Source organism: Dipteris shenzhenensis, chromosome 27 (assembly GCF_047967505.1).
Source record: "Dipteris shenzhenensis isolate YYH24624 ecotype China chromosome 27, Dip_SZ_1.0, whole genome shotgun sequence".
Classification (NCBI taxonomy): domain Eukaryota; kingdom Viridiplantae; phylum Streptophyta; class Polypodiopsida; order Gleicheniales; family Dipteridaceae; genus Dipteris; species Dipteris shenzhenensis.
This window is the reverse complement of record NC_141622.1, coordinates 51,105,833-51,132,364: the sequence shown is the minus strand read 5'-3', so window position 1 is coordinate 51,132,364 and position 26,532 is coordinate 51,105,833. Positions and strand designations below refer to the sequence as shown.

At 48.1% G+C, this 26,532-nt stretch overlaps 1 protein-coding gene across 2 annotated transcripts in view; it reads right to left on the bottom strand.

The window, feature by feature from the left end:
- Window positions 1-26,532, bottom strand: part of LOC147884465 (uncharacterized) — a 46,957-nt gene that overhangs the window by 10,345 nt on the left and 10,080 nt on the right. The gene's annotated exons all lie outside the window — the stretch shown is intronic.

Here is a 26,532-nt window from a genome sequence, read left to right as displayed (position 1 = left end):
ATCTATCGTCTCAGCTAGGCCACCCTTGAAGGGCCAAAACCACTCCCCCGGGTCCCACTGGACCTCCCTCAGGGGTCTACCCTCCCATAGCCACAAGCGCCATCGAGAGGCGTCCTACTCTAAGATACTAGGATCAATGTGCCACTCCTTCCCCAAGCATCCTACCACTCTAATCATCTGCCAGTGTATCCCATCAAGACTCCCATCCATCTCAAGGTCCCTCCCAGTGAGGGGCTGAAGCAGGCCTTCAGGTCCTACACGGAAGAGACCGGGGTGCATGCCGCCACGCTACATCAAAATCCTCAAGGGAACACCAGTACTGAAAACTACCCCAACCATCTGCTGTATCTCCAAATGTGAAGTCCTTCCTACCAGGACTCAGGAATGGCTGAGTTGATCTCGCCCATCCACTGCCCTACCCCTCTCAGATGCGCTAGGGCATCAAGCCTCGCCTCTGTCTCCATAGGTAGTCTACTCCAACGACCAAAAGACCCTGCTGGACCAATGTCCCACTGTGCCCAGCCAATGTGAGTCCACTGCCCAAGCATACGTCCCTCCTGATCTCTGACCTCTGGGTGCCACATAAGGGGCTGGCGCTCAAATCTGGGCGAAGCACGGATGAGACCCCCTGCTAGTCTCTGCCATTCAAATCTACACCTAAAGACTCTCAATCTTAAAGTGATGTTATGAAGGCCACTTCTATTAGTTTTATAGTCCTAGTATGTATCAGTTTGATATAATAATCGAGCTGAGATGCCATGTGCACTCCTCGACCCTCTGGCCTATCCAGATGTTGTAAGTCTTTTCGACATTTTGTACTTTGTCCCATAGACCCGTGATGTCTCCTGCGGATGTTAATATGACTCCCCCCCCCTTCTCTCTCTCTCTCTCTTGGAGTCCAGATATAGACAACAGAGTCTAGATATCTTTTTGTATGAATCATGACTTTAGAGACTAATATCCATTGTATTGTCCCTAAACTCCTACTATTTCTCACATTCTAGGACAAATTTGGGTATCAAAAAACCCGACTTTGCTCCGCCCCCTCCTCTCGCAGCTCCACCCCCTCCTCTCCTACTCCGCCTATTAGAAATTAACCCAACAGAGGGTACACGCAGCGGAAGACTTATAGTAATGCCCAGGAGCTCACATAGTGTGCGGTGTGGGTGTGGAATCACAGACTTCTTTACTTATGTGCATACAATAGGTGTGCAGACTCATCAATAGACAATGAACCAACCAGATAGAGAAACCACCAAAATATATATTTCCATCCACAACTATGGACACAATACAACCACCAATGGTGTGGTCCTCTGATCTTACCACAAAGTCCTTCTCCTATCTGCTGGCTATCTCTAGACTCGAGTCTGCGTGCTCCACCTCGAGCATAAGTAGACTTTCCGTCTAGATCCCTTCCACCTTGCTGTCTTTGCACCAGCCTAGGTGGGCAGCACCCTCAGCTAAGTCTGCAGCTACTGTATGCTCTCTTCTCCTCCAGTGATGAGGCCCAAGACAAGCTCCCTGCTGCTCCTTTCTTATGGGGCTTTTCTGCTGCTCCAAGTGATGTGAAATGAGGCCCAGGGCCTCTCCTTTTATAGGCCCCAAGGGGGGTGGCAAAAAACCAACCAGCCTGTTACAGACTGGCCAACCAGTCTGTGGCTGGTCCAGCCCTAAAAGGGCACACCTCCCAAGGGTTTTGGCCCAAACTTTCAGGGTCCTTTGGCCCTCCATTCAAGGCAGGTATCCAGCCTATAAAAGGCCTGCCTCCTGCCCACTGACAGCCACATTTCCTGCTGCATATCTGGGCCTGCACATCCTGCCATATCTGTGCCTCTGCCAGGCCCTCTTCCCAGCCACGTGTCCTGCGCCGTACACTGCTGATGTCATCGCGTCCTGCCAGGTCAGATCTAGGGCTTGCTGTCCCCGCCTTCTGCTCCTTCCACAGGTTCCTTCCTTTGCAGCCTTCTTCTCTTGTGAGGTGCTGCCCATGTGGCAGCCCCCTCTTTCTTTCTTCTCTGGGCATCTTCTGCCCTAGGTCTCCCTCCCCCACGCTCTCCTTATTTGGGGGCTTACAGATGGGGAGGTGACCTTTCCAACACCGCCTGCTAGCCTCCCCTCCCGCTCCTGCAGCCCTACCCTTGCTGCTCTGCCCTTGCCCTCCACCCTTCTCTGCCCGCGCAGCTCCCCCTCCGGCGCTGCTCTCCTGCCCTCTGCTCCTGCTCCCCACCAGCGCCTCACCCTGCACCTCCCGCTGCTGCCCCGCGCCCCTCCACCCGCTCTGCTCCTCCTCCCTCCCGTGCTGCTCCCTCTCCCTCCCGCGCTCCTCCCTCCTCCCGCGCTGCTCTGCAGCTGCTGCAGCCCCACCTGCTACTGCAGCTCCGCCCGCAGCTACAGCTCCCTCCTCAGCCCGCAGCCCCCTTCTCCGCCCCTGCTCCTCCCTCCGTCCCCTCCGCTCCTGCTGCTGCTTCCCCCAGCCTGCAGCTCTGCTTGCTGCCCCCCCCCCCCGCCTGCAATCCCGCCCCCCTCCTTCTCTCCCCCGCTTCTACTCCACCCCAGCCCCTCCGCCTGCAGCTCCCTCCCTCCCCATCTAGCCTCGCCAGCAGCTCCTCCTTCTCCACTTACCCTCAGCCCCCTAGGGGTTCCTCCCATCATGGGGGGGGGTATATGATCCCGCTCCTACAGTAGGACTAGGACCTACACCGAACACGAGTCTATCTATCGAACGAAATGGGGAAAGATGGCAAGGATACGGATAAAGCCGCCAAGAAAGACGACAACAAAGCCAAGAAACAAACACAACTGAAACTCGAAGATGTGAACACACGCTACAACCGCAGTGGACTCGGAGTGGACAGCAAGGCCAAGCAAGACCCACCTCTGCCTCAGCTTCAGTCTCACCCTCGGTCTCAGCTACATCCTCATCTTCAGCTTCAGTGTCAGCTCGAGTTCCAGTTTCAGCTCCACTTACACCTGCAGTTACAGCTATTGGCTTTGGCACACCCTTACCCATGACATCGATTGCTCCACCCTCCCCTAGGATAGAGGGATTGCCACTGCCACCATCTCTCCCTTCTTCTCCCACTACAGTTCTTTCTCTTGATTACGACACCTACTTTGGAGGGGTCATACATTGTCCCACACTACTCGACCTTTCTCTCCCCTTTGCCTCTCAGTCAGCCCACGCTCCCAAACCCCGTTGGGATCTCCTCCTCCAAGCCACTATCGTCTCCATATCACACCCATCTCACCCAGTCATCACCCAGCCTCCAGTCTCATCCTCACACTATCGGGTCACAATCCTTTCAGTTTCCGTTAGAGCATGGACGAGCTGACCCATCAAAGACTTGGGAGTACTTGCTAATGGAGGTCCAGAGCATCCGAAAGCGCGAGAGCAAGATGGCACGCTTCGCACAGGAGCAGACATGCTTCACCCAGGAGCAGGCACGTCTCATACACGAGCAGTCTCAGGCTATCCGAGTCCACTTATTCAAGGGCTCAGACACGAGATCTCACAGCTCCGACAACGCGAGGACAGGGGCTCATCAGGCACCACTTCTCGACAGAGATGATTCCACTCTACTGCCAAACATTGACCTTGAGGAGGCAGGTATGCTACGAGTTTCAACTGACAAACAAGGACCGCTCAAATCTTATGAGCAGGCACTCTTAGACCTCGGCAAGATGCATGATCTTATTATCTATAATGGTCTTGACAAATGGCCCGCATCCGGTGGCTTCACTTGCTTTCCGCATGGGGAAGGCTGCAGTGTTGTGGACTACATCATGGGATCCCTTGCCTTCGCATCTCACATCACTGACTTTACCGAAGCACCTCTCCCTCCAGGGGCTGATCACACCTATCTTGTCTTTAGCATTTCTACCCCCCACCGCATAGCACTTTCTACCCCGTTGAGTTCTTACTCCACCTACCATGATATACACTTTGATCGCGATCACTCACCTACTTAATTTGGCCATATGTACATACTTCTCACATACATTGACTTTATACCCCTATTAGAGGATCGTGCTGCCCTAGTCACTCGCTCACTACATGAGGCTGCTCTTCACACCTTCCCCCATACCACCCGCCCACCACTACCTAGGACCGTACCCTGTAATAGCTAGTACAATTATGAGTGTAAGGCTTTACGCCATTGGCTCAGATTCGAAACAAAAAACAGCCTTCCAGGCAAACCAGAGACGCTACGCAAGTACCGTCATCTGGTACGTAGGAAGAAACTGGACTTTGTGCGTCGGAACGAGGCGGAGCTATTGAACATTCTGTTCAGTGACAACTCTAAGGACTTGTGGCGGAGATTTCTAGAGGGGCGATCCCCCCACCACTCACTAACACTCAGGTGTGGACTGATTATGCACGCACACTCTATGATATTCCAAATCAGCCAGCCCCTAACCTATCACATATGCCACGCCCCACGTCTTGCGCCCTCTTCACAAGGGGAGGAGGGGTAAAGGATGTCGTAATAAAACTTCATAATGGCCGATCGAAGCATCATGAGGGACTATGCAGTGAGTTCATTGCATATGGGATTAACCTCCTAGCCCCGATCTTAGCCAACCTATTTAATGAGGTTGTTTGCTTGGGGTTCCCACGCACCTGGACCATCAACACTATCTCACCAATCCACATGGCAGGGGATCCCATGAACCCGGAGAACTACAGGACCATTATGATTGGACATGTCATGTCCAAGATCTATGCATCACTACTTGATTCCGAGGTCAACAGATTTGCGGAGTGTCGAGGACTCAAAGCAACGAGACAGGCCAGTTTCAGGCGAGATCATGGGACCATGGACCATATTCTCGCACTCAGATGTATCATCGAGGAGGCGAGGGCACAGAAGCAGAGGGTTTACTGTTGCTTTGTGGATTTCCGCAAGGCATTTGACACCGCTCCAAGAGTCCGCCTCATACGACGCCTACAAGATTTGGGTTACGACCAGGAGATCATTTGGGCTGTCATGGATGGACAGACGAGATCATGAGCACTATAGGGGTCAAACAAGGGTGCCCATTATCACCTACCTTGTTTGGCCTCTACATCGACGAGCTCGAGACAGTGATGTAAGCACAAGGTGGGGTAGGTTGCTCCCTCGTGAGCATGCTGATCCGGATATTACTTTAGACAGATGACGTGGCTCTCTTGTCCTCCTCAGCAGAGGGGCTCCAGAGACACCTTGACGCACTACAATCCTTTAGTGAGTCTCATGATTTGAAGGTCAACTTGGGTAAAACCAAGGCTATGATCTTCAATACATCTCGAGCCATCGTGCGAGATGAGCATTTCACATTTGATGGGTCCCCTGTTGAGATAGTTTCATCATACACTTGCCTTGGGATCGTCTTTTCCAGACCCATCTTCACCATGAGACCCGCGATGCATGCACGCCTAAGCAGAGGATACGCTTCATTGGCTAGGCTAGAGAGACAGTGCTTCCGCTCTCACTTTCAGGATCCACGGACCAAAGGGTTGCTCTTTGACTCCTTGGTCCACCCAGCAGGGATGTATGGCAGTCCATGCTGGGGGCCAGACTTATCGGATACAGAGTGGGCCAGGGTGGAGCAGCTACAGGTTCTCATGTTATCACGGATGATCCGTGGTAAGCCATATGTCCCTCACCAGATCATTCAAGCAGAGTTTGGGTCACCCCCATTACAGCTAGATGCTACATTTCAAGTCATCACGTATATGTATTGAGTCAAGGAGTATGGGGATTACACAGCCGGGCGTAGCAGGATACCATGGCTAGCATTGTCCTCTTCTATGGCACTTGCAGCATGGAGGGACCAAAGGTGCTAGTATGCACGCACAAAGGGATGGTTTGCCGGACTCAGGCTCCACATAGACAGACTGTCTCCTTTCCAGTACAGCATGGATTCTCCTTTTTCTCCCCTCCTATCACACAAGGTCAACCAAGTTATCCGTGAGGATCTACTACAGCTACACACATTCCGGACTTGGTTGGGCTCAAGTGATCTTCCAGTGAAGCTGGGCTTCTACAGAGATCACTTCTTACATATCACAGCGAAGGGTTTCATTGATCCACCAGGATACACGCAAATTCACCTACCCCACTCGCTGAGGATCTCTCTTGGGCAGTTTCGGGTCTCTTCACACAAATTTTGTATTGAGAGCGACAGAGCGGAGCGGTTACCCAGGGAGAGGCGCATATGCACATTATGTGACATGCAGGAGGTTGAGACACAGGAGCATTTCATCTTCAGGTAACCTGTCTACTATGAGATCCAAGGTCGTTTCTACTGCCTCTTCAAAGATAGCTATGGAGTTTTTGGCCCGTTTCCTCTCCTACCTAGACCAGCGATGTTTAGCGGCTTTCATTCATGAGGTGCTCAGACACCGCGATAGGATCCTCCGAGCACGAAGACAGGAGCAGACTTCCTCCTCGACTAATACTTCTCAAAGCTCTATCATGGAGTTATTTAAGCCAGATCACATAGACCCCCACGAGGCGAGGTCTCGACATGGCCGTGACCCGGAGCCTATCACCCGGACATCCTCCTTGTTTAGGGTCGGAGCCCAACCGACGGGGGTTATTGTGACCTTGGTCAGACGCAAAGCTACGACCAGGACTGCACCCTTAAGGGGGCGACAGCGCTCTATTGTTGACCTCATGCCTCCACTTCCACAGCCCCATCCATCCTGATGTCCTACTGCTGTTGATGATGATGATGATGGTTATGATGATGGCGATGATGATGCTGAGATTGATAGATATATAGTCGAGATATGACTGCTGTTGTACTTGGGATTTAGTACTATCATTTTGCATTTTCTGCATTGGTATGGATGCTCGTTTGGTAGCTCCACTACCACAGCTCATTGTATCAGGTTTCTCACAATCTCATAGACCCATCGGTCTTCCAAAGACTTTAATAAACTCTCTCTCTCTCTCTCTCTCTCTCTCTCTCTCTCTCTCTCTCTCTCTCTCCCATTCACGACTTGGCTAGCTACTGAGTGATCCTGAGGTCAAGAGTTCGAGCCTCTCACCCCAGTAATCCTATTGGTGTCATCTTCTAAGGGGTGGTGGCGCAGTTGGCTAGCTACTAAGTGATCCTGAGGTCGAGAGTTCGAGCCTCTCTCACCCCAATAATCCTATTGGTGTCATCTTCTGACTCCCTTCTACTCTCTGCACTCTTAGTCTCCCTTTCGATGCCATCTCTCTACCCCTCGTCTTCTACCTCTCTCCCCCTTGTGCCACCCTCTCGCTCACCCCCTCCATCAACCCTCCCGCTCACCCCCTCGCTCAGCCCCCCCCCACTCACCCCTCGCACCCCTCCTCGCACCCCTCCTCTCACCCCTCCACTCAGCCCCCACAGCCCCTCGCTCAACCCCTTGCTCACCCCTCCCGCTACCTCTGCTACCCCTCGCTACCCCTCTCGCTACCTCTACTACCCCCTCCCGCTAACTCTACTACCCCCTCCGTTACCCCTCGCTAACCCCCTCCGCTACCCCCGCTACCCCCCTCCCCCCGTTTTTTTTTTTTTTGGGTGCACCCAGAAGCAAGCCCGCATTATACAGGAGCAAGGCACCCTTATCTAGGACTCAGACACAACATCACACAGCTTCGAGAGGAGCTCGGGACCCTCAGAGCAGCGCCTAGAGGGACCCCAGTCACAGAGATGGAGGCATAGATAGCCACGATACAATCGGCTATAGCAGAGACGACTAGATGGGTGGACGTGGCAAGACGGGAGCCCGCAAATGCAACCGTTTCAGCCGCCATACAAGAGCAACAGCAAAGGGCTTCGAAGGCCCTCAACATCCGGGTACGAGGGATCACACGAGACAGCACCAGCACCACTACGACGCCCATGGAGGCGGCGATCACCTTTGTGACCACCTCCATGGGAGTCCCCGACCCTGGCATAGAGGGAGCATGGCGTGTTGGGAGAGATCCCAACCGAGAGCAGCCCCTAGTCATTCGCTTCAGAGATTCACATACTCGACTAGCGACACTCCGACGCCGAGCCTCTCTACGAGAGCATCCCACCCTATCCATGGACAAGGATTTGGCACCACTACAGATTGAGGAGCGATGAGTTCTTTTGCAGCAACGGGATGTTGGCCGCAAGGAGGGAAAATGGGCCGTGGTCCGAGATGGTAGGTTATTGACCAGCACCCGTCGGGCTCCCACCCGTACCCTCCTAGGGGGACGGGGCCTATGAGACTCAAGTTTCTGAGACCCTAGACTGCAGCATTTGGAACTGTAATGGTACCTTATGGTCAGACCCAGGGAACTTCTCGGAGTCTTATACAGGACGACATAGTCTTTTACACGGAGACACACCAGAGCCCAGAGCGTCCACTACCGATAGTCAGTGGCTACACATGGGAGTCAGCCTTCAGGGATGAGACGAGGGATACAGGAGGAGTCCGAGGATCAGGCGGGGTCGTAGTATTGTACAGGTCTTCCCTCGTTGAAGCCATCTCCATTGAGAGGAAGGACACACACTCCCGATTCATGTGGATCTGGATCCGACACACAGACACCCGTGACCTTTTCATAGCAATATGCTACTTCCCACTAGACACATCCCACTTCGCCAGAGTGGCACGAGAGGAGGGTGAGACATCGCCATATGCACCCATGGGGAAGTTCTCCTCATTGGGGACTTCAACGCCAAGACAAGCAAGCGCCAGGCACCACTCTTGGACTTCTGAGACGACTCTATCATGCTACCAGACATGGACCTAGACGGAGCAGGTATGACCAAGACCTCATCGGACCGACACGGGCCTGTTACACCATATGGACACACGCTCCTTGATCTGGGCAAGATGCATGATCTCATCATCTACAACAGGCTCGACCTATGGTCCTCCTCAGGTGGTTTTACTTGCTTCCCACACGGGGGGGCACTAGTGTAGTAGATTACATCATGGGATCCCCTACCTTCACTTCATGTATCACCGACTTCACCGTAGCACCACTCCCTCTAGGAGATGATCACACATACCTATTCTTCACTATCGCCACCCCACACTTAGCCACACCACAGACACCACATAGAAAGCACGACACCTACCACGACATACACTTTGATCTCAGTCTCTCACCGGCCTACTCTGGACGCCTAAACAAACTCCTAACCTACATCGATCACATACCACTCATAGAGAACCGTGCTACCCTGATTAGTCACACACTCCACGAGACTGCCCTCCAAATCTTTCCCCACACCACACGATCCACTAGACCACCACCTCTTGGTTTTGTACCCTGCAACAATTGGTACAATGCGGAGTGCAAGGCTTATCGCCGATAGCACCGATTTGAAACCAGATGTCACCTCTTGAACACACCAGACACGGTATGCAAGTACCGACGTCACGTACATCGGAAGAAGCAGGCATTTCTTCGTCGAAATGAGGAGCTACTGCACATCTTGTACAGCAGCAACTCTAAGGATTTTTTGCGGAGATTCCTTGAGCGTAGGTCCCCATCACCCCTCACCGACACGAGTCTGGCACACGTATGCACACCATCTTTATGATGTCCCACACCAGCCCACTCCAGATCTCATACACACACCTCGCCCCACCACTTGCACGCTGTTCACCACAGGGGGAGTCAAGGACGCGACATTGAAACTACACAATGGCCGAGCGAAGGATCACGAGGGGCTATGCACTGAGTTTATTGCATATGGGATCGACACGTTAGCCCCGATCCTCCAGCAGACTTTTTGTTTATCCCATGATTTGGAGGTCAACCTTGGTAAGACCAAGGTCATGATCTTTAACACCTCTCGAGCAAACATGCAACAGAAGCAGACATGCAACAGAAGCAGGTTACTTTTACTTTCAGTGGGTCACCAATTGAGATCGTATCCTCATACACTTACTTGGGGGTCATCTTCTCCGGCCCGATCTTCACGATACCAATCGGTATGTATGGCAGTCCTTGTTGGGGGCCTGACATGTCAGAGATAGACTGGACACAGGTGGAACGCCTGCAAATCCTCATGCTCTCACGGATGATCCGAGGGAAACCGTCTGTACCACATCACATCATTCAGGCCGAGTTTGGTGCTTCTCCACTCCAACTAGATGCAACCTTTCAGACCATCACATATCTACACCGGGTTAGATCATATGGGGACTGCAGATCAGGGAGACAAAGGTTGCCATGGTTGGCTCTCGATTCCTCCATGAGGTTGGCAGCAGAGGGAGACGAGCGATGCTGGTATGCACGGACTCACAGATGGTTTGTGAGACTAGGGTTCCACATCGATAGGATACCTCCTTTTTAGTACAGTTTAGATGCCCCTCCGGTACTCCCACCCACCATCCCGATTGGGCCACACACCAACCAGGTCATTCGAGAGGATCTCCTGCAGCTACACACCTTTAGGACATGGTTGGAGCCGAGGGAGCTTGAAACCGGCCTCTAATCACTCAGAGGGCAGTGGAACTAAACCTTTAATCACTTCAGCACTTATTTACAGCTCACAAAGCATATATCACAACCATTAACCATTGCATGATCACCATTTGGCATTTACCCATTTGTTCACAAACAAAACCACTGAAAAAGGGATGGAGGCTAGAATGCCCCTGCTCAACAGACATAGACAAGTGCACCCGATTGGCCCCAAACACCGTGGCGCCCCTTTCGGTATTTCTTTATATTTCACAGTGAAATGATTACAAGTTGCATCTGGGAGACCTTCCCTGCAACTGAGCACGCAGCCCCAATTCACTAAGCCTTCGCAAGGCTTTCAAGCATATAACACCATCACATAAGTGCACTTAACCCGTAGGCTCAACCCAAAGGCATTCTCTTTTCCGAGTGCAATTCCATTGGCTGTCCAGATGCAATCACACTGCACCCCAGCTGCACTCTCCTTGAGTGGTTTCCAGATGGCATTCACAAAGCTTTTTAAAGCTCCGAAATAAAATCAGCAAAGTACCCAACGGAAGAATGACTCATGTAGCACTGCCTGGGCACCTGTGAGCCAAGAAAGAGGCGGCACACGAGGCCAACCAATAGCTTATGACAAAAAGAAATTGCAGTAGCAAAATCACAACTCACCAAGCCCTGAAGACTCGAACCAAGTCCTCAATCGCCAAGAGGACATAGTAGCCAATGCCCAATTGCATTCTCAGCCAAAGAGGAGTGCAAAGGCATGAAGAAAGAGCATTTACAAGAGCCGACCAGCAAGAATTCCACTGAAAAATGCGAAAAGAAACACTTCTGTCGCGAAGAAGTGGGAGTTCTTGGGCTCAAAAGAAGCGTGCTTCAGAGAGGAATGCATTGAGAAGGTTTTGGAGAAGTTTCATCGCCGGAAAGTCCTCCAAAACTGAGAAAAACCAGTCAACCAGCACGTCGGACCACTCGAAATTCAACAGAAAGCTGTAGCTTTGCAAGAGGAGAGGCCCAGGAGGCGGTAGAAGCAAAAAGGTCCAGAAAAAGCCACTTTTGCAAATTCGTCCAGCAAAAGAAGTGCTCAGCTCTGCCCGTTCTACCAAACGCACGGAGGGAAAAGCATATCACTACGAAGGGGAGGCAGAGGGGAAGCCATCGGGCCAAACGGAAGTCGAGGAATCCAAACGGGTGAGGAGTTATGAAGAAAAACGGAATTCAGCTGAAGGAGGCTGAAAAACCAGTCCAAAATCTCAACAAAGGGAGAAGATGAGAGAGAAAACCACACATGTGAAGTTTTGAAGGCCCAGGAAGGTCCAGGAATGGCAAAGGAGCATGTAGAAGGCACTAGAGCCACCTGGAACTCTAGGGGGGCCACTGAAGGTACATGGCCCTCTAGGGGGCCCATTAAAAATGCCACGTCATCATTTCCCAACAACCACTCTTTTAATTCCTTGGAATGCCTTTGGGCCTAGGGATTAATTACGCTTATGTGCTAGGCACCATGCCGCGTTTAATTACACATTATTAAGCCCACGCTTGGACTTTTAAAACCAAAGTTGTCACGGTCTTGTAGTACATTAAAGTACCTAGAATTTCACGCCCCCGTGACATACCCCTCTCTTGAAACAGCAAACCACAGTTTGCTGCCCCAAAACACAGGAGCGAGCATGAAATATAGCATAAAAGAGTATACAAGAAAGCCGCAGCTATAGTATACAGAGACAGTGAAAATATGGCTAGGAGAGGCATGCATCCATCCATATATACTGCTCAAAATCTATGTGATCCTCGGCGATCAATAGTCAAGATGCATCAATATCATGAAGTCTCACAGCAGAAATACTGTCAGCTCAGTATCTCGGATGAAACATACAGTGTCATCAAGCGACCTCATGAAATCACGGTGAGCCCGTCTGTACTGAGGGAGTGGAGGTGCTACCCCCCTCTCGAACATCAGGTAATGCTCCAGACGCTCGCTCTGCTGAACTACCTGTAGGAGCCCGGACCGCAGTCGGCTCTAATTGGAAAGCATCAAGGTAAAGCTGCAATATCCCAGGTGAATCTGCCAGTTCACCTTCCTCCATCCATTTCGCATCAAGTGATGGGTAATTTTGAAATTTTACCAAGTAGCGACGGATAACTTTACCCTTGAGCTTTCTATCTCTGTGTGCCAGAATCTGCTCTGGGACCAGAAGTTCATCCTGTTCTTCCACTTCAGGCTGCACCTCATCAGGTACATCCTCGGGAATATCTCCATGATATTGCTTTAATAAGCTCACATGAAAGGCATTATGTATCTTCCAATGCGGAGGCAACTTCAGCCTGTAAGCTACCTCGTTTATCTTTTCAGAAACCTGGAAAGGACCATAGTAACGCATGTTCAGCTTTGTGTACAACCTTTCCTTGCCTTTCTTATTTTTCAGCCTTGCCTTCTGAAAACGCAGCAAAACCCAATCACCTTCTGTGAATACCAATTCCCTGCGGTGCTTATCTGCTGCTCTTTTCTGCTTGTCTTGACTTCTTTGCAAGGCATATTTGATCTTCTTGTAAGCCTCTTCAAGGCTTTCCACAAAACGATCAGCTTCGAAGATTTTCTCTTTTGTATGCAAAATGGGAGGTATCTTCCTGGCACCTTCCACTATTTCAAAAGGTGCTTTACCTGTGGATGTGTGCACCGTATTATTGTAAGCATATTCCAGCAAAGGCAAATAATGCTCCCATTTGCTTTTGTGGTCTGAGACATAGCATTTAAACATATCCAAGATGGTAGAGTTTTCCTGCTCCGATTGTCCATCAGACTGAGGGTGAAAAGATGACGAAAAATTCAGCGTAGTGCCCATATTTTCAAACAGTCCTCTCCAAAAGAGGCTGGTCATCCTCGGATCTCTATCACTGATTATGGATTCAGGCATCCCATGATACTTGAAGACATGCTGCAAAAACAATCTGGCCATTTGATCTGCTGTAATTTTCTTTCTTACTGGCACAAAGTGGGCTTGTTTGCTAAACCTGCAAATTATTGTCCACAATCCATCATGTCCAGTAGGAGTACGTGGAAGATCAAACACAAAATCCATAGCTATGCTTTGCCATGGTCTATCAGGAATTGGCAAAGGGTGTAACAACCCAGGTGCCTTCTGCCTGTCAAACTTTACTTTCTGACAAACCATGCATGTTCTCACATAATCTTCCACATCTTTCCTCAAAGATGGCCAATAAAAGTATTGCTCCACTGCTGTAATTGTTGCTGTAATTCCCCTATGTCCTGCATATGGAGGAGCATGACTTTCCATTATGACTTTCTGTCGCATCTGATCAGTGACACAGAGTCGTCCATGCATCAAAATGAAACCCTCTTTCAACATATAGTGATCATGCCTTTGACCATCAGAAAGCTGATCATAAATAGTTGAAAAATCAGCATCATTAACATACTGATCTTTCATCACATCTAACACATTGTTGTAAGCAATGCTCACTGCTGAAACACTGGGTTTCTTGGAGACTGCTTCAGGCTGTGGTTTCCTGGAAAGTGCATCAGCCACGACATTTTTGTTACCCGGCACATGTACAATTTGAAAATGAAACATTGAGAGGAAGTTAGCCCATCTCATGTGCTTTTCAGATAATTTTCTCTGCGTGAGAAAATATCTAAGTGATTGATGATCTGTCTGCACATAAAAATCAGCTCCAAGAAGGTAATGTTTCCATGTGGTCAAAGCATGTATCACTGCTAACATTTCCTTCTCATATATCTGCAAGTACAATTCAGCATCTTTGAGAACTCTACTCTCATATGCAACCACTCTGCCATCCTGCATCAAAGTGCCTCCTATGCTGTTTCCACATGCATCACAAGTTACAGCAAAGGGTTTTGCAAGATCTGGCAAGATAATAACGGGTTCAGAACACAATTTTTGCTTCAGCTCTTCAAAAGCTGCATTTTCCTTTGGTCCCCACCGAAACGGTACAGCTTTCTTTTGTAAAGCATGCAAGGGAGAAGCAATTTCTGCAAAGTACTTTATAAACCTCCGATAGTATGAACACAACCCAAGAAAGCTTCTGACTTCATGCAGATTTTTCAAAATTGGCCAACTCCTTATGGCCTCAACTTTTGCAGGATCCATCTTGACTCCATCCTTTGACACTATATGACCGAGAAAATGAATCTCATGCATAAAGAATTCACTTTTCTTGGTGTTTATTAATAGCTTGTGTCTTTTCAACTCTTGAAACACAATAGTGAGGTGTTTCCTGTGCTCTTGCTCATTTTTAGAGAACACAATGATGTCATCAAAGAAAGTGCCCACAAACTTTCTGTGTGCTCTAAAAATTCTGTCCATCATTCTATTGAAAGTGGCAGGTGCATTAGTCAAACCAAAAGGCATCACAAGGAACTCATATAAGCCAAATGAAGTGCGGAAGGCAGTCTTGTAGACATCTTCAGGCCGTATCCTTATCTGATGGTATCCACTTTTAAGGTCAATACGACTGAACATTGAAGAACCTTCCAACCGATCCAATATATCATCAATGCGTGGAATTGGAAAACGGTTCTTAATTGTGACTTTATTCAAAGCCCTATAATCAATACACATTCTCCAACTGCCATCCTTCTTTTGCACAAGCAACACAGGGGAACAGTAAGGAGAATTACTTGGCTGTATTAATTCCTTTTCCAAGAGTTCCTTCACTTGTGACATTATCTCTTCCTGTTGTGCCTTACTGACACGATAGGGAGGTATATTAGGCGGTGAGCTTCCTGGAATTATATCAATTTGATGATCCTCGGGCCTCTTGGGAGGTAATTCTTGAGGAAGTGCATCTGAGAAACAATCCTGAAAATCTGAAATAAAAGCAGCCCTTTCTCTATCTAAAGCAGAAAGAGTAGAGCCCTCCTGAACTGGTTGGCTGTCCTCTTTGACAAAAATCAAGTACGCTGAAATATGACGCTTTATTACATTGGAAATACAAGAAGCTGAAACTACAGGGATGGACTCCCCTTTCAACTTTACATCAAGTACATGATTTTTGCCTCTATGAGTTAAAGAAATCTTCTTGTTTCTCATCTGCACATCAGCCCCCACCCTGTACATCCAAGGCATCCCAAGCAAAGCATCACACTCTGGCAAAGGCATAATGTAGAAGTCCTCTGCATCCTGATATCCTTGGATATGCATCCTCAACTTGCCAATGATAGGAGTGACAGGTGTGTTGAGTTCAGGGTTGGCCATATCACACATGCCGGATGGCCCCATTTCCTCAGGCTCGATGCCAAGCCTTCCTGCCATATCAGGAGTTATGAAATTTGCCTTTGCCCCAGAATCAAAGAAAAACAAACAATTCTGATTTCTGATTTTTCCCCATGCTCTGCACATCTCAGTCTTTTTCATTTCCTCTTCATCATGTGCATGTGGCAAACTCCCAATCACATCTGGAAGAAGTCCTGCAGAAGGTTTAGGCTTTTTGCCCTTCCGATCAGCCTGTTTATCACCATTCTTATCATCATCTGACCTGTCTCTTTTCTTGAATGGGCAATCATAAGAGCGGTGTCCCTCTTCTTTGCATATAAAACATTTGTTTTGCTCCATGAGTGACTTTTTCTCTTCATCAGATAACTTGGTACGGGGCTGTTTATTAGGCTGTCCACGCCTTTGACCAGCTTTGAATTGGGCTTTTCCTCCCTTTTGAAACGGTCGTTTGCCATAATTTTTATTTTCAGATTTGATGTCCTTATCCTGGTGTTTGGCAGCCCGTTTGTTGTCTTCTTTCTTGCTGTCCATAAAGCCCAAATTCTTCTCCTGCATCCATGCATATGCTGTCCTTGCATTCTCAATTAATTGAGTCATAGAACCCACCTTGGTTTTGATGCAATAATCACGTAGCTCACTAGGCAATCCACAACAGTACCTCTCTATTTGCTCTTTCAAAGAAACATGCCTGTAAGAGCTCAATGGCAGCAAAACATCCCAAAACCTCTGGGTGTAATCATCAAGATTCTTGCAAAGTTTGTATGACAAGTCATGCCAGTGTGAAAGTACTTCAACTTCAAAAGTTGGAGTAAGCCAAGTAGAAGAGAACACTTGCTTAAATTCCAGCCAAGTAGCAGGTGCATCTCCATGAAGCATAAGGTTAGTGTACCACTTAAGTGCATTGCCTTTCAAAAATGTGGCAACCTTCCTCATCTTGGATGCTTCTGTAAACAAACCCCCAAGAAATGCAGCATCAAACTGTTGAAGGAATGTGAGGGCTTTGTACCTGTCCTGTACTCCATTATATGTATCAAACTTGACATGAGAACCACCATCCTTAAATTCTTTATATACATTTGATATTGGCTGTCCCAAAGATGGCTGTATATTTGCAGCATTCCCTTGACTAGGGAGAGCCATGCTTGGCTGAACATTAGGCATGGGAGCATATGCTGTGGCTTGCATGCCTGGCTGCATTCCCACATTGTCATACATGGCTTGTTTTCTATGCCCAATTGGCGGTGAAATCAACATAGCATCAAAAATAGAATCTGTACCAAAATATTCAGGTTGCTGCCTCAAATATGGCTGAGGTGGTTGAGCCACATTTATGGACTGCACATTATTATTTTGAGGAGTAGAAATACCCAAACCAAGGCCTTGTGCTGGCTGCTCATACTGTTGCACTGGATGTACTTTTTGTACCTCTTTCTCAAGTGCTCTTTTGGGCGATTCCTCTCTCTTGGAAGTCACTTTCTGAGTCATTTTTGATGGCTGTCCCTCATGGGAAACCGATGCATGTGTGTACTCACTCTTTCCGTGCTTGTGCTTTCTTGGTTTCTTCTTCTTCTTGGCATTTGTTTGCACAATCTGAGCCAAATTTTGAGCCAGCTGAGTCAAAGCAGTCACTGCACTTGCAAGCTGTGCATTCAACATAGTAGCATCATCTGACTCACTGCTAGAACTAGTATCACCGTTGAGCTCAGTTGTAGCTTCATGTGTGGCCTGCTCAAAAGGCATTTGTTGTGCTTCCTGCAGCTGTACACTAGCTGGATGATTAAGGCTTTCCTGCCTTCTCCTTTGAGGAGTTGTGGAGCTCTCTTGCTCATGGGTACTCACCATGTTCATGGTTGTAATATTCAGCTGTCAAAAAGTGCAGCAAAGATATCCTTCCACCAAACTACCAAGGCCCACCTCTTGAGAAAGAGTGTGTGGTATCCCGGCAATGGAACCAATGAAACCGGCCTCTAATCACTCAGAGGGCAGTGGAACTAAACCTTTAATCACTTCAGCACTTATTTACAGCTCACAAAGCATATATCACAACCATTAACCATTGCATGATCACCATTTGGCATTTACCCATTTGTTCACAAACAAAACCACTGAAAAAGGGATGGAGGCTAGAATGCCCCTGCTCAACAGACATAGACAAGTGCACCCGATTGGCCCCAAACACCGTGGCGCCCCTTTCGGTATTTCTTTATATTTCACAGTGAAATGATTACAAGTTGCATCTGGGAGACCTTCCCTGCAACTGAGCACGCAGCCCCAATTCACTAAGCCTTCGCAAGGCTTTCAAGCATATAACACCATCACATAAGTGCACTTAACCCGTAGGCTCAACCCAAAGGCATTCTCTTTTCCGAGTGCAATTCCATTGGCTGTCCAGATGCAATCACACTGCACCCCAGCTGCACTCTCCTTGAGTGGTTTCCAGATGGCATTCACAAAGCTTTTCAAAGCTCCGAAATAAAATCAGCAAAGTACCCAACGGAAGAATGACTCATGTAGCACTGCCTGGGCACCTGTGAGCCAAGAAAGAGGCGGCACACGAGGCCAACCAATAGCTTATGACAAAAAGAAATTGCAGTAGCAAAATCACAACTCACCAAGCCCTGAAGACTCGAACCAAGTCCTCAATCGCCAAGAGGACATAGTAGCCAATGCCCAATTGCATTCTCAGCCAAAGAGGAGTGCAAAGGCATGAAGAAAGAGCATTTACAAGAGCCGACCAGCAAGAATTCCACTGAAAAATGCGAAAAGAAACACTTCTGTCGCGAAGAAGTGGGAGTTCTTGGGCTCAAAAGAAGCGTGCTTCAGAGAGGAATGCATTGAGAAGGTTTTGGAGAAGTTTCATCGCCGGAAAGTCCTCCAAAACTGAGAAAAACCAGTCAACCAGCACGTCGGACCACTCGAAATTCAACAGAAAGCTGTAGCTTTGCAAGAGGAGAGGCCCAGGAGGCGGTAGAAGCAAAAAGGTCCAGAAAAAGCCACTTTTGCAAATTCGTCCAGCAAAAGAAGTGCTCAGCTCTGCCCGTTCTACCAAACGCACGGAGGGAAAAGCATATCACTACGAAGGGGAGGCAGAGGGGAAGCCATCGGGCCAAACGGAAGTCGAGGAATCCAAACGGGTGAGGAGTTATGAAGAAAAACGGAATTCAGCTGAAGGAGGCTGAAAAACCAGTCCAAAATCTCAACAAAGGGAGAAGATGAGAGAGAAAACCACACATGTGAAGTTTTGAAGGCCCAGGAAGGTCCAGGAATGGCAAAGGAGCATGTAGAAGGCACTAGAGCCACCTGGAACTCTAGGGGGGCCACTGAAGGTACATGGCCCTCTAGGGGGCCCATTAAAAATGCCACGTCATCATTTCCCAACAACCACTCTTTTAATTCCTTGGAATGCCTTTGGGCCTAGGGATTAATTACGCTTATGTGCTAGGCACCATGCCGCGTTTAATTACACATTATTAAGCCCACGCTTGGACTTTTAAAACCAAAGTTGTCACGGTCTTGTAGTACATTAAAGTACCTAGAATTTCACGCCCCCGTGACAGAGCTCCCAGTGAAGCTGAGTTTCTACAAAGATTAATGTCTTCGTATTTCGAAGGAGGGATTCATCACACCACCGGGGTACACTGAGCTTCATATGCCTCACTCACTATAGATCTCCATCGGACAGTTTCGGGTATCATCACACCGCCTCCGCATAGAGAGCGGTAGAGCAGAGGAGATTCCTAGGGAGCATCGCTTATGCATATTGTGCGACTGTCAGGAGGTTGAGTCGGAGGAGCCTTTTATTTTCAGGTGCCCAGTGTACTACGAGATCCAAGGTCGCTACCACTGCCTCTTTAGAGACGGCTCCAGGCTCCTTTCCAAATTCCTCACCTACCCAGATCAGAGATGCCTCACAGCCTTCATTCACGAGGGGATCCGACACAGAGAGTACTTACTCAGGCGACGAGGCTTGGCCACATCATCAGACCCCTGTCAAAGCATGATCACAGAGTTCTTCCCATCGAGTGACATTGATCGTCCAGTCTCTAGCCGCAGACGTGACAGAGACCCCGACCCGACGATCGTAGCATGACACACGAGACATCGAGGGGAGACACAGATCACTCTAGGGGACTCCTGTCATTGTTTAGACCCGGGATACGTCCCATGGGAGTCACGGTGGCTCTGGTCTTGTGTCGAGTCTCGTCCAAGAGAAATGAGACACACGGCACCCCTTGACAGGCGCCAGCGTCCCATCACTGGCTATGCACCAGCCAGGGCGACATGACATACGGAGGATTACACTCCGCTCCAGTCCTTTTCTTTTCTTTTCATTGTTACATCCAGATGTATTTGATTATGTATGATCAAACTTAGGGTTCAGCACGGGTGATGATGCTCGTTTCAGTAGCTCCACCCTTACTGTGATTCGTATCAGGTTTTCTTTCAGTCTCATAGACCCATCGGTCTTCCGAAGACTCTAATAAAATTTTCTCTTTCTCTCTCTCCCATTCACGGCTTGGCTAGCACAGCCAAAGCTCCCTATGAAGCTCAGCTTCTATCGGGACCACTACTTGCACATTTCAGCAAAGGGTTTCATCATCCCACCAAGGTACACGTAGATCCACCTACCACATTCACTCAGGATTGCCCTTGGACAGTTACGTGTGTCATCACACCCACTCCGTATCGAGAGCAAGCGAGCAGAGGAGATTCCCAGGGACAGTGGTATCTGCACATTGTGTGCGCGCCATGAGGTGGAGTCAGAGGAGCACTTTCTCTTCCGTTGCCCAATCTACTATGAATTTCGTGGACGATACCATTGCCTTTCCAAAAACGGATTCGTGAACGATACAGACGACTCCTATACCTACATCAGAAATGCCTCGCGACTTTTATTCACGAGGCAATCCGACATAGAGATCATCTCATCAGATCGAGACAGGTGCAGGGGACCGTGCCCGACCCATCCCAGAGTATGATCACAAATTTCTTTCCAAGCAAAGCAGGTTGCTATCCCAACCATTGTCAATAGGAGAGGAAGAGACCATGAGACAGAGACACGGCACACCCAATAGAGGACAAACACACATATCACACTCACTGACATCTCCATTTTCAGACCTGAGGTGCAGCCGATCGGGGTTACAGTAGCGCTCGTCAGTAGCGGCCAGAAGGACACGATAGGTTACTCATCCAAATAGCAGACAGCGATCCATTACAGACTTCTTGCCTACACTGCCTAGTTCGCCGTTGGGTATATCTTGATGTTCTATATGCCTGTTGTATTGTATTGGATCAAACTGTGTCTCCACATGAGGAGGAGAATTCAAGGATGGCTGTGTATGATTGTGGTGGACATGCACTATGATATCATCGACCATGTCTACACAGTTTTCTAGCAAGGGTTAGGATGCTCGCTTAGTAGCTCCACCCTTTTGCTCATTGTATCAAGTTTTTCTTTGGTCTCATAGACCCTTCAGTCTTTGGCAGACTTTAATAAACGTTCTCTCTCTCTCTCTCTCTCTCTCTCTCTCTCTCTCTCCACATGGAATGAGATTGAAAAAATGCAGAAAGCATTCCTACGACAACATCTAGGAGTCAAGGCCACCACCCCTTACTCAGTAGTATCTAGTGGACGTGCAACAAATGCCAACAGACAGATTACCACACAAAGTATGGACAGCAAGTATGATACTTCAAAAAAACCATAAAAGCAAGATCGTCTGTACAGGATGGGGGACAGACATAAGGAAATGGTTCAGCAGATGGAAAGTGGAATCATACTTGACTATGCCACCTGAAAAGGTCAATCTACAAGAATTCCAGTTGTCCTTACTATGCACCCTACAGGCTCAATGGTTGACAGCAGAAAAGAAGACAAAGTTAGACTACTGCCAAGTTCAAATAAACCCCCTATGCTGGTCATCATTTATGACATCAGATGCTCTGCTCAGCCATACATCAGCACTCCCATCCCTCTTCTCTATCGCAGGAATATTGCTAGATTCCTCACACAATCACACACCTTGGCAATAGAGAAAGGAGCTTGGCTGAATTTGCCACGACATGCCAGAGTTTGCAGATTCTGTGATTCACAGACAGTCGAGACAGAGGCACATGTAGCCCTACAATGCCCCAGACATACACATATCAAGGATGACTACCAGCAAATACTGGTAGACACCACTCAGCTCTCATCAGTTCTCACCATTGCCCCTCCGGCAATGTTGGGATCTTTTGTCACCCGTCTTTTTTCGTACCATCAAGAACTTGAAAATTCTTGACCCTTCCACATCGGAGGAGATTTTTGTACTGAATATTAGGTCCCATGCGTCATTTTTGGCCCCCCGAGGACTATAATAAATTCTACTTCTCTCTCTCTCTCTCTCTCTCTCTCTCTCTCTCTCTCTCTCTCTCTCTCTCTCTCTCTCTCTCTGCATTAGAGATACAGCCTTGTTCGCACAACCTTACAAAATCTAACTTGCACTCTCCCTCCTCCCCGAACTCTCTCTCTCTCTTAGCATTAGAGATACAGCCTTGTTCGTACAGCCTCTCCATCCGTACAGCCTCTCCGTAGCCTCGTACAGCTCCTGTAGCCTCTCCATTCATCCCGTAGCATCTCCATACAGCTGCCAGCATCTCCTCTCCGTACAGCCTCTCCTCGTACAGCCCCCTCTCCCCATACCGTACAGCCGGTACCTTCGTCCTTCGTCATCCGTACCATAGCTCAGAGTCGTACATCCGTACCTCCCCCCGTCAACACCTCTCCATACCTCCCATCCGTACCTAGTCCTAGTCCTCCCTAACCCCGAGTTGGGCTAAACCCCCAACCCAACCCGGGGGTTAGCTTAAGCTAGGGGGTTCAACATACAGCCAATTATGGATTGGCCTACCCTCCCCTCCAAGTCCCCTCAACTCCCTCAAATCCTTCAACATCCATCAGGACTCGGTACTCTACAGTTGCAGCCATGACACCCTCTCCATATGCACGGCATTACCAACAAGAAGACTCAAAACGACCCATCCTCGGGCAACAGGATCAGATTTTTTATCTGCAACAGGCAGTGAGAGAGCTACGACTGGAACTGGTAGAAGTAAAGGCCCGACTTCACATTCTAGAAGGGCCTGGTAAGCAGGCAGTAATTGATGAGGCTGTAAAATCTTGTAAGGATTCCCCCCTACCTCGCAGCTAGTCTCTACAATAAAAGATCTTGTTCACACTGAAGTACAAAATGCAAAGAAGGAAGTGATTGTGGAAGTGGACAACAAAGCAAGTAAGTCTGATATTCAAGTAGAGATTAAGGAACACAAAGCTGGATGTGATAATGCGCTGAATATTAGAATAGGGGGACTCCAAGAAGATTGGTACAAAGAGGAGGACACATATAGTAAAATATTGACAAAGATCAAAGCAAGCTTGCCCAACATTGAATGGGCGAATGATGATGAGCAGGAGGATGACGACTCCAGGCCAGCTTCTATTTTGCACTATAGAGGTCATGCAATCCTTACACTGAAGTCAAAAGATATGCGGATCAAGCTTCTTCGACACAAGCTGAAGGGCACCAAAGTATGGATAGCAGAGGAGCTTACACAAGCTCAACTCAAGATCAAGGGAACTGAATTAGCTAAACTCAAGCCTGCCAGAAAGGATGGAAAATGGGCAGTTTACCGTGAAGGCATAGCACTAATTAGAGAGTTTAAATCAAAACCAAAAGACTCTCAGTCTTAAACTGATGTATGGCTATTTACTCTTCCAAAATATCATGTAGGTACTCTAAAAATGACATGGGTTGCTTTTTGCACTCCTTGGGAGCTACCATGTGCCCTCCCTAAAGTAGATGTACTAAAGGGTTTCTTGCTGTCCCATAGACCTTTTGGTCTCCCGTGGACGTTAATAGACTCTCTCTCTCTCTCTCTCTCTCTCTCTCTCTCTCTCTCTCTCTGTGTCTGACTTCGCATAGAGAGTGGCAAGGCTAAGGGTTTGCCCAAGGAGAGGCGCATATGCACATTATGTGACATACAAGTTGGAGGAGCCTTTCATTTTTAGATGCCCAGTATACTATGACATTTGAGGACGCTTCTATTGCATCTTCAGAGATAGTTCTGGGATATTGTCCCGCTTTCTCTCCTTTCCAGACCAAAGATGCTTAGCCGCCTTCATTCACGAGGCAATTAGACACCGCAAGCATCTACTCTGATCACGGAGACTGGAGCAGATCTCCTTTATAGACTCTTCTCAAAGCTCGATCACTGAGTTCTTCTAGCCAGACCATGCGGACTCCCACACCACAAGGCCCCGTCACGATCGTGACACAGAGCCAGCTACACGACAGCTTAGACAGACGGTTGATACACAAATTACACTTGGGGATATTCCTTCCCTGTTCAGTTGGAACTCCACCGACAGGGGTCACTGTAGCCCTTATCAGACGCAGAGCTACGACCAAGAGAGAAAACAGGACCACGTCCGCGAGCAACTGCCAGCACTCCATCTCTGACTTTATGCCCTCGCTACCTCATCCCCCTCGACGCTCTAATGATGAGGATGTGAGTGTTGTGTAGACGATCATCATTCTAAATGACTATGTAGCACTCATAACTTATCATTTGCATTCTACATTGGAGTGGATGCTCGTTTAGTAGCTCCATCCACACAACTTGTTTGTATCAGGATTTTTCACAATCTCATAGACCCATCGGTCTTTCGAAGACTTTAATAAACTCTCACTCTGTGTGTGTGTGTGTGTGTGTGTGTGTGTGTGTGTGTGTGTGTGTGTGTGTGTGTGTGTGCCTCTTCTTCCCTGGTCTTTCAAGCATTTGGCTTCCTATATGTCCCAGGCTATGGAGATATTTTGGAAAAGCAAATCTCATAAAAAGGCTTTGCGACTACTACCTATGCAGTCTATTTGTTCACCCAAGACTCATGGGGGGCTGAATATTCTCAATCTCCAGGTTCATATGTTGGCAAGAAAGAGCACTATGATTGCTGATTTTCTTCAGCAAAAACAGCCATGGGCTATAATGTTAGCAGCTATGTGTGGAAACATGGCGTCTCATGCATATGGGCATTGGATTACAGATCACTGGGAAGCAGTCATGACCACATTTCAGGGGAAAATTCCTGGTTGCCCTGTTTCTAATGCTTTTATTCATGATTGGAAGAGAATTCTCTCATATGCAAAATGGACAGGTGCTTCTTCTCATCATGGTAATTCTTTTCGCTTTACAGGCACCTATTAAAGCATACAATCTCATGAAATTGGGCATAAGATTTGTTGGCGATGTTGTGGATCAACAAGGTTGTATGCTTTCATTTCCACAAGCTTGCAGGACATTCTCCTTGGGTCTGCATCATAGGTCCATTTGGAGAATACTTTCAACTATGTTGCAGCCATTTGTTCCGGTTCCTCCACTGTTTGTACAGGACAGATTACTGGACTGGAATTTGACTTCCTTACCTCCTGCTACCCATACGCTCTCAATGCACAATCTGACCTCCTCGAAGGTCTACAGATTTCTTCTTCCACAGCCATGGATTGACAAGCATGCCAACACTCTTTGGAATTTGGATAGGCCTCTATCTTGGTGGCAATCACGACTCATGAAAATCTGGAAAGCCAAATTGCCATTGAAACAGAGGCTTTTCTTTTGGAGATGTATAGTGGGAGCTTTTTCCATTGGGGCGAAATTGGCAGCACGCCGCATTGCTTCCCCTTCCTGCCCCCGTTGTTCTCGTCACTGTGAAACAGTTCCTCACCTATTATGGTCTTGCCCACACTCTCGCATATTGATCACGCATATTTCTCATTTGCTGCGGCTTCGGTTTCCCTCTATCAGATTTGGGAAACTTTTCTGGATGTTTGGATGCCTCTCATCTCAGATGTCTCCATTCCTCCTCTTCTTTCACTGGACTCGCTTTTGGGTACTATGGACCATTTGGACACAGAGACTGCATTCTAGGATGGGTCAACAGTTTTCTCAAGCATATATTTTCTTCACAATGTCCCTCAAGCAATCCTTATATGACAGTTTTGCTGCAAGGGACTTGGATGCTACTAGCCTTGAAGTGTTCTCTACCTGCTTTTGAGTTTTTCCATTGGGCTCTCTTTTGGAGTCTAATGTCAGTGTGTGGGAGACTTCCCATCTTGTAAATTTATGAGAATATAAATACACTGGATTTTACCAAAAAAAGTGTGTGTGTGTGTGCGTGCGCGCAGAAGGAGCCAAACATAGAAAGACATTGTCTATTGTTCTTTGTTGATTTCAAGAAAGCATTCAATACAGTCCCGCTGTAAGACATTGTTGGACAGGCTAGAAAACTTCGAGTCCCTCTAGCCGCTAGAACTCAAAGAAGCGACATATCGACTCTATGAGAGAGTTTTAGCAAAGCTAGCACAGCCACTAGTAGACAGATCATGTTCCAAGAGAAAATCTATCGTAAGCAGCGATATAGGAGTGAAGCAAGGGTGCGCTCTCTCACCAACGCTTTTTGGCATCTTTATTGATGATTTGGAAAAATGGATGAAAATACATAGCAGGGAGGATGTGCAAATTGCAGGATACGCTTTGCTAATGCTTATCTACACAAACGATGTGGCATTCTTTGCAAAGAGCAAGGAGAACTTGCAAGCACATTTAGATGCATGGAGAGAATTCTGCATGCACTTGGGAATGCAGGTCAGCATAGATAAGACAAAGATAATGGTGATTGGAACACGCATCTAATAGGTGGATGTCACCTTCAAAGGAGAGCCCCTAGAAAAAGTCAACACATATGAATATCTAGGGCTGGATTTCTCAGACAACTACAAATGGAATGCATGTGCGGAGAGGAGAGTACTAGGAGGTTTGAAAGA